At 34.1% G+C, this 14542-nt stretch overlaps 2 long non-coding RNA genes across 2 annotated transcripts; one reads left to right on the top strand and one right to left on the bottom strand.

The window, feature by feature from the left end:
• Positions 1 to 332: 332 nt before the first annotated feature.
• LOC126736829 (uncharacterized) lies at positions 333 to 5158 on the top strand. The gene is made up of 2 exons (XR_007660795.1): positions 333 to 371; positions 4847 to 5158. It is a non-coding gene; the product is annotated as an uncharacterized LOC126736829 (long non-coding RNA).
• Positions 5159 to 11637: 6479 nt separating this feature from the next.
• LOC126736825 (uncharacterized) lies at positions 11638 to 12659 on the bottom strand. The gene is made up of 3 exons (XR_007660791.1): positions 12431 to 12659; positions 11876 to 12234; positions 11638 to 11816 (listed from the first exon to the last, which is right to left on the bottom strand). It is a non-coding gene; the product is annotated as an uncharacterized LOC126736825 (long non-coding RNA).
• Between the last annotated feature and the right edge of the window lie 1883 nt (positions 12660 to 14542).

A 14542-nucleotide genomic window follows, 5' to 3' on the forward strand; every position in this document is an offset into this window, starting at 1 on the left:
ATTAGATTATATTTTTTATACAAAAGCTGCTATTTACTATACTTTATTTATAGCCCGCCCGAGTTCGTTTTTTACTGCATCTAAATGCGTACGTGATTACGGATCCGTTGTGGCTAAGTGATTGGTATCAATAAAAGTGCTGAATGGTCTTCATAAATTTAACTACTAGTACGTGAAAGTCATCACGGAGAGAATTTAGTTTAATTTAACTTCACACATACGTTACGTCAATTGCGTCAACGTTGATTTAGTATATATTTTTTTGTATACGTAGGATTATTTCTTGTGATTGTGACTAGTCATTTATCTAAATTATTTTGAAAAATCAGTAAAGTACAAAATGCGTTGCACTTAGAAATATCATAGTTTCTGTAAGCGGATTTCAGTAACCTATATATATCGTTCATAGGCAGGTTATTTATTGGTTGGAATAGTAATGTTTCAGGAATTGGACAGGTCGAATATCTATATTTTTATCTCTAATATTTAGGACTTACCATGACTTCTATCTAAGTAATCGGCATATAAATATAGATGTGAAATTTTCTTTCTTTCTCGTTTTGCTGGTGAATGATATACAGATCGTGTTTTCATTCGTTACTTATAGGAAACCGCATAGAGGCCAAATTTTGCAACGTCGCGCGTGTACGAGTGCCTGCGACAGAGCACCGCCTCGGCCGGCCCGAGGTCGAGAATGGGATTAGGGGTGTCCGAAAAACAAAATAAATCGATATTTTGAATCGATTCAAGATCGTACATATCAAGATCGATCCAGAAATAAATCGGCAACAAAAGATCGATCTCATTAAAAATCGATATTTGATTCTGATAATTGTTTATGTGCACTTTTTTTAAAATAAAAATACATGTATAATTATATAAAGTATATTAACCAAAACAATAAAAAAAAAGAAAATACAAATACAAAAAACATATAATATACATATAGTCATACCAAAAATAACGTTATATTCCTAAAAACTATGATAATAATAGGTTATAGGATTAACACAGTAATAAAATATGCAAAAAAAATCACAAACAAAGTCAATCATTAATCTAATTTAGAGTCTTACCAGTAGGAACTATCTAAGGAATGAAGAAAGAGCAGTTGAGATAAATGTGTTCCACTTAACCTATTCCTAGTCTGAGTTATAATATTTCCTGCTTGCAACTTTTTTCGGAAGTGACCAATTTTTTGTGATAAGACCATATACTATCAGAGTTTTCATTATTGGCAGGGACAGTAACCTGCTTTTTAAAATCCACCCCTTGTTGAGAGCTATTTTGAGTATTATATTTTAATAATTTATCTACTAAATTTATTGCTCTTTTCTCTCTCTTTCTTTTGTCTTTCTATTGCTCTTTCTCTTAAAATGCTGTTTTCTTCAATAGCAGCAAAACGTTTCAAAAGCTCTGCTAGCACAGTTTGTTTTAACTTTTCAGTCTATTCCACCTGGTTGAAACCGACTGAATAAGTTTTAATTTTTTTTCAAAGTTTTGTGCTGCTCTTAGTTGATCTGCAGCAGATACACTTTGTTTAAAATAAGTAACTATAGACTTTATTTTGTCAATAATTTGTTTTATAGCAGGATCTTCTGTAATTTTTGTTGCAACTAAATTTACTGTATGTGCAAAGCAGGGTAAGTGTTTATTTTTACCAAAAGTATCAGTAACACATTTGGTAATATTCGCCCCATTATAAGTGATAATAGCACTTACTTTTGACAAATCAATTTCCCACTCTAGACAAACAGATTGCAAACATTTGCTTAAATATTGTGCAGTATGATTAGAACTAAGTTCTTTTACACCAATACCAATAGACTTAATATTTTCTTTATCTAAATAATGAACAGTGACTCCCAAGAAGCTAGTTGTTGACATAGTCTCGGTCCAAACATCGCATGTCATACACAGAAATTCCACATTTTTAAGTTCATTTTTAATAATATTGGACAAAGCAGTATACTTCTCTTCAAGCAGATTTGCAATTTTGTGTCTCCCAGGCAAAAATTCCCCGCTTCCAATTCTTTTAAAATTGAAAGAGCCATCTATCGGTGGATAGTAAGATTAAAACTAAACTATGCACGGTTAGTTGGCGCTTCTTTTCCATTATTTTTCCTATGACTGTATTTCTGTTATTTTTACTGATAAACTTGTAAGATAATTTAGGAATCGATCTTCGATTTTTTGAGAGAATTGAAAGACTAGATCGATTCTCGAAAAGATCGCCTGGAAAGAAATCGATCGATTTTAATCGATTTTTTGGGGGAATAGATCGATCTTTGAATAAAATCGATTTGGATCGTACATCCCTAGACGGGATTAGTAAACATCTGACTTTCGTAGGAGCTGCATCGTTTGGCGACAAAATGTCCCAAAATATTACGCGAAAATCCAGGCATTTTTTAAATATTTATTCTAATGCGGGTTTTACAGACATGACAATGTGTAAAACCCGCATAGAATTGTAATCTTAAAATGTTTAATATGCTGTGTTTTGCATAATAAAAATTAAAGCGTTATACTAATAAAAAATAAAATATCAACTCTGATAAAAATATAATAAAAAATCAGAAATAAAACTCTAATAAACAAACTTAACAACATATCATTTTTTAAATAAAAGGCTGAAATAAACCGCCTTCTTTCGCTAAACAAAAACTTAACCTATCGTAAAAGCTATTTCGCACCTCCAAAAGAGTTTCAGGTAAAATGGAATTGGCACCTTCGACAATTTTAGTTCGCAACTCCTCTAAATTCGTCGGCCTACTAAATTCATACTTGTAAATGGTCTGCTTAAGGTAACCCCACAGATAAAAGTCATTTGGAGACAAATCTGGAGATCTAGGGGGCAATTTATTATCGCCAGTCCCACTAATAAGGCGGCTAGGAAAAGTATTGTTAAAAATTCTTTTAACCTAGCCGCATTATGAGCAGGACAGCCATCTTGCTGAAAATAAACCGATCCCAGGTCTACATCAGGTAGGATTTGAATGGCAGGAAGAACTTGGTTTTGCAGCAACTCAAAGTACTTTTGGGCGTTTAAAGTGCCATCAATAAAAAATGGCCCTATACCATTGTTGCCCAAAATACCTGCTGAAACATTCAATTTCTGAGGATACTGGGTACGAAACTGAAAACTTCTGTGCTCGTTTTCCTGAGACCAATAACGAATAATGGAAGGATTGTGTTTGTCATGTAATGGAAAAGAAGATTCATTAGAAAACAAAATATTTTTTAAAAAATATTCATTTTCATTTGCCTTTTCCATCATGGTTTCACAAAATTCCATTCTTCGCCACTGGTCTTCAGGAGTTTTTGAATACTTGAAACATTTGGATCCATATTTTTTCCAGATACGAGCAACAGTTTTATTGCTCATTCCCAGTTCCTCTTTAACACTTCTAGTGGACCGTGTCGAATCAAGTTCTAGGGTACTGCAAATCATTTCTTCCCGCCGTTCTATATCCTGGACTACTTCAACAGGTGGTTCTTGACGTTTTGTGTGGCATTTTTTACAATCTTGAAGACAAAAAGATGTCTCAAAATTTGTAACCACATTTAAAACCGTTTTTGCACAAGGAATCGATCTATTCTCAAATGTCACTGAAAACAAATCTCTACATTGTACTGCCGAATTGCCTCCATAAAACCATTTAATTAGTTGAACTCTTTCGGAAGGGGTATAAACAGCCATAGTGAAAAAAACACGAAAATAACGCTCAAAAATTATTAATGCAACGCGCAGTAACACAGCAAAGTGAGGTCTGCTGACTCCCGGTTCGAAAAATAAAAACGAAAAATTCCGCCGCCTGCAAGCCGCAACCAAGCGGTGTTGCCATTATTTTGAGTAATACGTAGCTCACGATAACACGATCTGTATGTATTTATATGATCTATGTTTAGACTCTCGCATTCACTAAATCCGTTCGGTTTTTCAAGACAAGCAAAGTTAAATTTAAAAAGCTCCACACCAGTGAAAAAATATATTCTTTAACAGAAATATAAATCTGGAGAATAATTTGTTCTAGTACAAACCCATTTATAAGAGTATAATAACTGTTTAGATTTTCATTGGAAAATTGGCATTCTTCCTTAGCCAATTTTAATAATGCATTTCAGTGAAACAAATTCATTCTGCTGTTTGCCTAAGTTCGAAGTGTGTAATCCTAGATAACTTGTAGAGCATCACGCAGCTGGTCATTGGTGGTTCGGCATTTCACCCTTCTACCCCTCATATACCAAGCGTGTTTAATGGGTAAAAGATCGGGTGAAAGATGGGGGCTTTGTTAGAATATTATTGGCGCTTTGAAATAATTGTATTGGAGCCATTGCAGTACGGGGCTAGGCATTACTACTAGTAACCTGTAAGTGATACCATATACTCAACTAGTCGCAAGGCAACTAGGCAAAGGAATAGCCTTTCAAGAAATGCTAAAGAAGTTCTACTACCTAGGCTGATTTCATCGCAAACTATTTTTTCTCTGGTTAGAGTTATTTAACAGCAATTTAACTGCAAATTACCCAAAAAAATACTTTCACTTCTGGGATAAAGAATGGAATAAAATTTTATCTGTTATCCCACGATGTTTATTATACATTCTGCTATTTCAATTTATGTTTTCAACTTTTTCTGACAATGTTACACATATTTAACTGCATCTCTTTCACATCAAAAGACCCGGCATTTCCGTACTGATTCAGTGCAATTGTCAGATATATGAAATATCAAATGACTTATAAATAACATATTTTCTTTAATATTATTAATCTGATCTTGGAGAGTATTTTCTCAATTTTGAGTCACACCCTATTGTGTAGTAACACTTTTCTATTTCAGGAAGCAATCATCTACTTCTACCACGATGCATTTATACCTGGCCTGATTAACGCTATGAATAGGCTAGGCTCAGTTGACCATCGTCTAGGCATAGGAAAGGGTCTGAACAAGGACTTTAAAGAGAAGGAGACGGCAACAAATTCTAACAATATCTAGATTCAGCATATCCCCATATGTACTCTACCAACCCAGCTAGCATGTTACATAACGTAATATCTTGCGTTATATTGTTTTTTTTTATGATTATCTAAAAATCTTGAAAAATAAATTGCTTACCCAAAAACGGCCGAATACGTCAAATTTAATATTGAAGGAGACATTTATTGACAGAAATTGCGTTTCTCTGACGTCCTTCCCTCACCTCCCAGAGCTCCCTTGTCAATTTTTTTTAATGGGAATAGGGCCGAGTAATATTTTGAATTAAACGTAATTTTACGCGGCGTCCTACGTGAGCAGTAATCCGCGGCCGGCGCGACCGGCGCGGTCGACGGCATATGCGGCCAGGCTGTCCTACTTATAAATGCACGCCGCGTTTTGTTTCGCAGTTTTCGAAATGTCGTGGAACAAGACGCGCGCGATTCTTTTAACTGAGACCACTTACTGTCAAAAAATTCTAAAATTGCGTAAAAAAAGGCTCAACAAAAGACACAAGACGAATACCATATTTTTGGAAAGAGCTAAATACAGCAAATTTCATCATTTGTATGAAAAATGAAGGTCTTGCCCAAAAGGTCCAGCTTTATTTCGCGGTTATAGCAGAGTGTTACCTGAAACTTTTGACTACATTGTAAAAGCAATCACCTCCGAATTGAAACATTCTGAAACCAATTTTCAACGCCCTATTTCAGTTTCAGAGAGGTTAATTCTAACTTTGAGGTAAGCCAAATACAAACTTTATTTTATTAACACAGTACTATACATGATGAACACTAGGAGAACACAAAACTAATTTAAAAATATTATAGGAAGTTATCACTTTGAAATCCTCGGTACTGTTGATATCCAGACGTCGATTCCGTCGACTATTTTCGACAGGTGGGATAGGTCCAGAGAAGCAGGTTGAATTGTTTGAGGCAGGTGATTGTGCATAAGAAGGATATGAAGGTTGGTGATAAGATGAGACGGATGCTGGATTTGTATTATAGGGATGTCGATTGTTCTGTACTTTCCACAATTCCGCAGCCAAAAGATTCTGAACCTGGCTTCTAAAAGATAATATATTCAAAGACGGAAGTTGCCTTACGTGAGGAAGAAGCGATTTGAAAAAATTGATATCTTCATCATCATCATCATTTTTTTCTAATAAGGCAATCTTTTTAGCTTCTAATCGTAAAAATTCCTCATCTAGGTTGCCTTCGTTTTTTGCTGGTGCCTTTCGCTTCCGTTGTATTACTATAGGAGTAATTGGGGTGTCTAATCCCGGTAATGCATTTTTCAAGTCATCATTTGGTTGTTGTCGGGGCACACGTGTAACTCGTTTTGTTGCTGGTTGTGAAGAAACAGTTCTGGGCTGTGGTAGTTCGTCATCATCAACTTCTTCTTCATTAGATTTTGCTTGTGAAGACTGTGATAATATATCGTGTTCAGTTTCACGTTCCTGGGACAACTCGTCAGCATGAGAGCTATTTCCAGAACCTCCTATATTTCACCTTAGGTGTTAATATGTGTTTCAAAAACAGCATTGCTTTAAAATGACACCATGTGCCGTTGTACCGAAAGGCGTTTTCTCCTTCGTCTCCCGATCGGGATTTGGCTATTTTGTTTAGCTTTTTTTTAAATCCGTCCCTTATATTCTTCCATTTATTTTTTACCACTTCTTCTAAAACAAAAGAATAGTATTTTAAAATTTTATTTTTAAGTATTTTGGTTTTAATTTTTCAGATATTTAGCAACTGGGATGCAATTCAGACAACTTCAATATTCCTTCAGGATATCTAAGATTGCCGTAGCTACTATTATATTTGAAGTGTGCAAAGCAATTTGGAAAACGTTGGTACAGAAGCACATGCCTCAACCCACAACAGAAGACTTTAAAAATATTGCTACTGATTTTTAGACACGGTGGCAGTTTCCAAATTGCATCGGATGTTTAGATGGCAAACATATAAGGATAAAACGGCCTCCGAAATCTGGATCAATGTACTATTGTTACAAACATTTTTTTTCAATTGGTCTGCTAGCACTGACAGATGCGAACTATAAATTTATAATGGTAAATGTAGGATCTTATGACAAAGACAGTGATGCTGGAGTATTTGGAAACTGTCCTCTGCGCCAAGCAATTGAGAGTGGCTCAATTGTACTACCAGAAGAAAGTACATTGCCTGGTTCAACCATTACTGCACCCTACGTATTTCTCGGTGATGAAGCCTTTTCCCTTACGGAATATTTAATGAGACCATTTCCACGAGCACAATTACAAGAAGAGGAGGAAAATGACATGTTCAACTACACACTTTGCCGTGCTAGGATAGTAGTAGAGTGCTCATTTGGAGCAATTACGTCCTACGTTTAGAATACTACAATAAGCAATCGAAACAAATGTCGAAAACGTTGTGCATATAGTTAAAGCAATAACTTTATTGCATAATATCATTAAAGACCTTGAAGGCATATCTGAAGTGGAGTTGGTCAATTATAGAAGCGTTACGATCGATAGAAAAAATTGTATGAGACCCAGCAGAAGGCATAATGCATCATCAAGGGGTACCATATTGGCCAGAATGAAATTTTGCAGATTTTTCACACTTCGCCCCTTAAATCATGAATAGCATTATTTTAGCTGGCCTTTCTTAACTTCTTTTCAATAAATAAATGTTTAGTTCAGTCTTATTGTTTTTATTTCTTTTACTTTCTTTATGATTATCAGCTAGTTTTATTTATAATTTACTTCAATTCAATTTACCTTTTTTAAAAAAAAAATCAATTTCAATACTCAAATTAAAATTGAAAATAAAAATTTAACTTTAATTGTAGCTAGAGGAAAAAATTAACTTCTACAGGGTGGTCCAGTTTAAAGTGTTTAAAGGTTATTAACTTTAATATGTGACAGAGAATTGATATTAAACGTTTTTGAGAAAAAAAGCTTAATGAAATTATTTATTTTTAAATTCTTTATCACGTATTAAAATTAAGGACGTTTAAACTAGACCACCCTGTATATATACACAAGATTTTGTTTTATTATGTAAAAACCTTAAAAAAGATTACCGCTCACGTAGGACGCCGCGTTATTCTCCATATACCTTACTTATATTTTTTTATTTTATTAATTCGTTATTAAGAAACTAGAATAAATGTGGATAAAAAAGTAAATCTTATTTAACATGAAAAAAATAAAAAGTAACTAACACTTATTTTATTAAATTTTGAATCTCCATATAAAAAAACAATTGTTGTTCAAAACGTCTGTGCACGTTACGAACATTTCGGGCGTTATTAACTGACATTCGTTAACAATTCTATTTCGATAAGATCTTCAAGAAATTAATGTTTTTAGATGACCCCATAAAAAATCCAAAGAAGTAAGATCGGGAGATCTAGCAGGCCATTCTACGATACCTTTCCGGCCAATCCATCCAAGTCCAGGAAATACTTGTAGAATAGCTTATTCAAGTAGCTCAGTTATTCTGGGATTGATGGCGTCCTGCAAAAGTTCAAGAAATTAATTTTCAGCATTAAAATTTGTATTAATAAAAAAAGATCCAACAATATGATCCCCCAGGATACCAGCCCACACATTAAGTTTTTGAGGTCGCTGCGTGTATGTTTCTCGAAATAAATGAGGATTAGTGTCGCTCCATTATTATCGACAGTTGTGTTTATTGACTTCACTATGTAAATACAATGAGCATTCGTCCGAGAAACAGATATTGTACAGCAAAATTACTGTTATGATTTAACCTATCACTAAAATACTCACAAAATTGTACACAACGATCAAAATCATCTTCATTTAGCTCATGTATTCGTTTGATTTTGTAGGCACGAAATTTGTGGAATTTTAAAATTTTGTGAACGGTACTTTTAGGCATGGCAGATGCAGTAGCAATTTATCGAGCAAATGTATTTGAACTTCCATAGGTACCTTGATATTTACACCCTCTTTCGCGTGTGGTTTGAACGGCGTTCCAAGAGTGGAGTGCCCGGGTACTAAAAAAAAAATGCAACAGTTCTGTTAAAAAAATGTACAAAATAAGGCGGCATAACTTAAAAGTGGCGCTTTGTATGGCTGTGCAAATAAATTTTATAAATAATAATAGGAAAAGAAAAATATGAGTAAAAAATGTCTGGAGGATCGTAACAAATTTGGTCACATTCCGCTATTAAAAATCTAAGACAAAGCTATGGTCATGTGCCATAATTTTTAGGGCAGTAAAAAAATGAAAAGAACAATTTTAAAAAGATGTTTGCTGATAGGTAGGGTTTTTACGCATCTATCTACGTATTACACAGTGTTATAAAGTTTCACTATATTTGTTGAAGAGGTTCTGCAAGAAGGACTGCTTGTTTTGTTGCTGTGTGACGATGTAATCTGCCACTATTGATTGGACTCTTAATCCGAAGGTGACAAAACCTGCCCCTGTTGATTAGAGTCTTGTTCTGGTGGTAATGTAAATTGCCATTGCTAACCAGATGAATTTAATAATACCGTATATCGACTGCAGGATGAACTTGGAGTATTTTGTGTCGCTTCTGTACCCGACAGGGTTGCAGTACATGTTAGCTTGTTTAAGGAACCTTTAGTTATAACTTATTATACCAAAAATTGAGTTTTTTTGAATTCAAACTAACTAAACCAGCGGCTTATTTCCATCACCTACATCACTAAAACACCGGGTTATAATGGGATTCGACCAGAACTTAGGGACTGAGAGCACTTTAAAAATTCGAAAAACTTCATTTTTTGATCTCGTTTTTGAGCTCAAAAATAAGCCCTAAAAATGCGAGATCTTCATATGAGAGCCATGGCCTTGCGGATAGTTTCGTTGGATTCAGTAGGACGAAACTATTTCAAAACCGTTAAAATTTTCTCGATAGTGCCTATAGAATCCGAAATATCGACCTCCAAAGTTTGGGATTTTTTATTTTTCGAATATTCTCCCTCGCATCGAATTTGAGCCCAATACAGGGCTCTAAAAATGCGAGATTTCAGCTAATATGCGAGCTACAACCTTGCAGTTGGTATTGTTAGGTTCTAAAGGACGAGACTATGTCAAAACGGTTATAATTGTCTCAATAGTGCAAATAGAAGCCCAGATATCGACCTCCAAAGTTTGGGATTTTTCATTTTTTCGGATATACCCCTGTATCACATTTTATCAAAAATTGATTTTTTTCGAATTCGAACTAACTATACCAGCGCCTTATTCCCATCACCTACATCATAAAAACAGCATGTTATAATACACTAATACATAAAAAGTAATTTTTTTACCTCGTTTTTGAGCCCAAAAATAGGCTCTAAAAATACGAAATCTCGGCTAATATGAAAGCTGCAACCTTGCGAATAGTCACGTTGGATTCAAAAGCACGAAACTAAGTCAAAAACTGTTAGAATTTTGTCGATAGTACAAATAGAAGCCAAGATATCGCCCTCCAAAGTGTGGAATTTTTCATTTTTCGGGTATACCCTCCGATATTTATATTTCAATATTAATCAAATCATAATTAATATTCCAAGTTTTTTTTTCAGCTGCTTGCATATCTTCGACGCGCTAATCATAAGATACCATTCAAAAAATAAAGAGAAAAATAGAGAATAAATTCATTTTAGCTATATGTTTTTTAACAGGCAACCCATTTAAATTTTTTTTCCAGTTTTAGACCCATTAAGAAAATGTGCCCAAATAATGGATTCTAAATCGACGTTCAAGAGTCTGTCGTTCGACTGTCAATTGGAAATCTACTGGACATTATTTGGACCATTTTTGGATGTCCATAGAATAGACAGTATATCCAAAAGGGGACAGCCATTGGATATCCAATGGCTTAACAGGTGCCGGGAAAAGTCTCAAAATATTTCGTCTACTCCTTCGTGGTTTTTGGAACCTGAAATCTAATTTTCTTAATAAACTCAACTTTTTTAATATTTAATATCGATATAATTTAACTCCTAGATTAAGATTTAGAATTTTTCAAATAATTTTTTTCAAGTCAAGCTAATAACAGACCATTTTTAGAAATTGCAGAAAGGCTTAAAAAAAACCACTCAAATCTATGGAAGAAGCTGCATAATCTGGTAATTCTCAAGACAACGCCGAAGTTGAGGGATTGCAACAACCAAATGATGCCAGTTCCACCGGCGATGAACGTCAAGAAACCAATAAATTTATTCCTACTCCTACTATTAAAAGATTAAGGAAAGAAGGTCTATAAGTAGTATGAAATCAACATATGGAGCAATAGAGAATTTCAAAGGCAAAAATACATGAGTTTAATGTATTTTGCAACAGCCTGGCCATTCAACTAAAGAAGTCCCTTTTTAGGAACTTTTACGATTCCAAGAAAAACTTGAATCTGTCATGACAATAATCGTTTATCTCTTAATTGTAATTATTTTATAAATAGTTCCCCTTTGCCGAGTTTTTCATCATTACCTCATGTCTATTCCCAAATGTGTACAGTAACTTTACTGCAGATGAATTTAACGGATATTCTCCTATTTTAGCCAATGCAATTACAGATTTAGCTAGCAATAGTAGATGTAGCATCGAAAGTTAAGTAACTTTGTTTTTCAATACAATTTTTTTTTGCTTTATATGTCCTTTGTTACCTTACTTACTTTAATAAGTTCTGCTAGAACTTCATAAATTACTTTGCAAAATTTCTGGCATCATAAGTAATATACTACAAGTCGATATTCTATACAAAGCACTTACATTTTCTAACAACTTCCAGTAGAAAAGTAATAAAGTGTAACTTAGCAATTTTAGTTTTGCGGGCAATGCTGCTCTCATGTGTCATTTCTCTAAATGGAAAAACAACTTTTTTCAAAAGGAAATTAAATTGAGCCTGACTCATTCTTACATGATAACCGATGGCTTCTTGGATCTACTTCTGCAAGTTCGAGTAACAACCGAGTCGATGCTCCCAGTTATTCCCGCTTTTAAATCCACGGCTTTATCCACCATCGACGACGTTTCTGATTTTTTTCTAATTTCCTACATTCTTCTAGTAGTATATACTTAATAACTACACGCTGATACTCATAATCAATTCTTCGAATCGAACTGTGTCCGTGAAAATGTAAATAGCTTCCCTTTTCATCTCAACTTTCACTAGACATCTGTCATCTGCTATGCTCATCTAAAGTGATTAGTCTAAATTCGCCTTAACATAGATCAAATGCAACAAAATTATAGAATTGTCCCGTTATCCTGTGCCACCTGAAACATTAAATATTTCAACTAAGTTACAGATGTTTTACATAAACTTTTAATTTAAACTGTATTTTAAATAATGATATCCAGGGTAACTTTTGACTCTTTTATCTTGATCGCTCTGCTATCAAAATCGCAAAAGAGAGCTAAAAAAACTCGTTAAACATTTATGCTTGTAAAAACGATAAAATGGAACACTAACCGTAAAGGATAAATCTAATAAGGCGTGCAGAGAAAACCGAGAAAACTAGTTTCTGGAAACAGCATTTTGCCGCTTTTCCAGGTACGTAATCCATATAGCGTGAGTTCCAGTGAAATATCGATGCCCAGCAGCTGTTAATCGGGAACTATTAAATAATCTGGCGAGGTTTGTAGTGACCCCCTGACCCGTTTAAACTCACTAAAAGGGACGTCGACCTAGTTATCGATTGCACTTTTTGGAATTTGTTAAAAAGTTCATTAGATACCGAGAAATCAGTTTTAATAAATATTAACTTTATTTAATTATTAGAAAACTAGTTGTTTGTTACATAATAATGTGGATTTATCACTGACTGAAATTAGCATATTTATAACGTAAAGTTCTATAATGGTTTTTACCAAGCAATAAGTAAATAACCCGTTGCGGGTTATTCCTCTAATTATTATTGTATTTTGCGTTTGTTATGTTCACAAAAATACGGGTATGTATGTATGAATATTTTAAATTAAATTGGAAAAAATTAAATAATATTACGAAGTGCACAGCTACAATATTTTTGTCGAAATCTTGGTTTATGTTTTGTAATTTTTTATATTTATTTATTAATTTGTTTATTTCTACGGGCTTCCTCAAAATAAGTAGGGACGTCTTTGTCAGCATGTCTTTGTGATTGTCTTTGGCGATCTATTAACAGCTCCAGCAAGGATTCGTCAAAATCGAATCACTGATTATCATAAGTAAAATTTGATGTTGAAAGTCTGTGTACAAATGTACCCATCGATGAATCCCTTAACATCATCAGGGAAAGACTCAGGTAGGACGCAGGACGCAAACAGTTGCAGAACTTATTGGACTTTCACTCGAGGGGATGATGGACTGTTTGGCGGTTTGTCTTCGTAACTCTACTTTCAATTCAAATATAGGTTTCACGCCCAGGGCGAAGGACTTCTAATGGTCTCGTCGATATATTCAGTGATGGCATAGTAGATAGACAGTTTAATCCGAACCCAAACTAACAAATAAGTACCGGACAATACCTACACTACAACTCGAATCATCCTGGTGATGTAACAAAGGTGGGAATCATTAATGTATAGGAGGGGCACTCAAAATATGCAACAACAATGTTGACCCAAACAGGGAAATAGAAAACATCATCAGAATCAACCATAGGAAGTTAAGTATCGAAGACCAAACCAGAATTTCTACTAGACACCAAGAACTGCGTATACCAAGTCGCCTATAAATGTGGAGAGGTATGAATAGATGATACAAAGCGACCACTGGAAATCAGGATAAAAGAGCATTGAAAGACCCGAACAGGTGAGATTTCCAGATAAGAAATAGCAGAACGCACTTGGTCCAATAGACACGACATACATTGGATAGAAGCAAATATTTTGTGCAAGGAGAAATATTGGAAGAAAAGAAGATTCCTGGTAGCAGCTTACATTATATTTCGGATCTCATCAGTTTTCGCTTTAAGTTTTATGAGTTAATTTGGTAGACTTCAGTTTCCTTATATTATTAGTAATTCTCCTCTTCTCTTATTTTAATTGGTTAATATTCTGATATTTACCATAATATTAGCCACCATATGCTAATGATATAATAGGTTTGTACAATTTGAAAAAACAACAAATAATTTCCTCAGGTGTTCATGCTTCTTTTTGCTGTAATTTAATGAAAAATGTTCCGCCACATAAAAACAACCCACCGTTGGTAAATACGATGAAATGTTTAGGACGTATTCTGACGTCGGTTTTGTTTTCTACTGTTCAGGTCAACAACCAAAGTCGGAATTGACGTATTTTAGAGGATATATTATTATATAAAGCTTATGGCGATTGTGTCCATTATAGATTGGGTATAATTTATTAACAGACGTCAACGACAATCCAACATCACAAGGTGATCCTCGAGAATTAATTATTATAAATTTACCTTAAATCTACATTAGATTCAAGGACAAGACGACATAAATGTTAGTTAAATTAAAATAACAAATAACTTTACATCTATGGTTACTCGTTGTTTTTGTTTTGATTTTATTTTTGTTTCGGTTCAAAATTGGTCGCATGGTCAACGAACGATGTGATTTTTTAATTTTAA

This window comes from Anthonomus grandis, chromosome 5 (assembly GCF_022605725.1).
Source record: "Anthonomus grandis grandis chromosome 5, icAntGran1.3, whole genome shotgun sequence".
Classification (NCBI taxonomy): domain Eukaryota; kingdom Metazoa; phylum Arthropoda; class Insecta; order Coleoptera; family Curculionidae; genus Anthonomus; species Anthonomus grandis.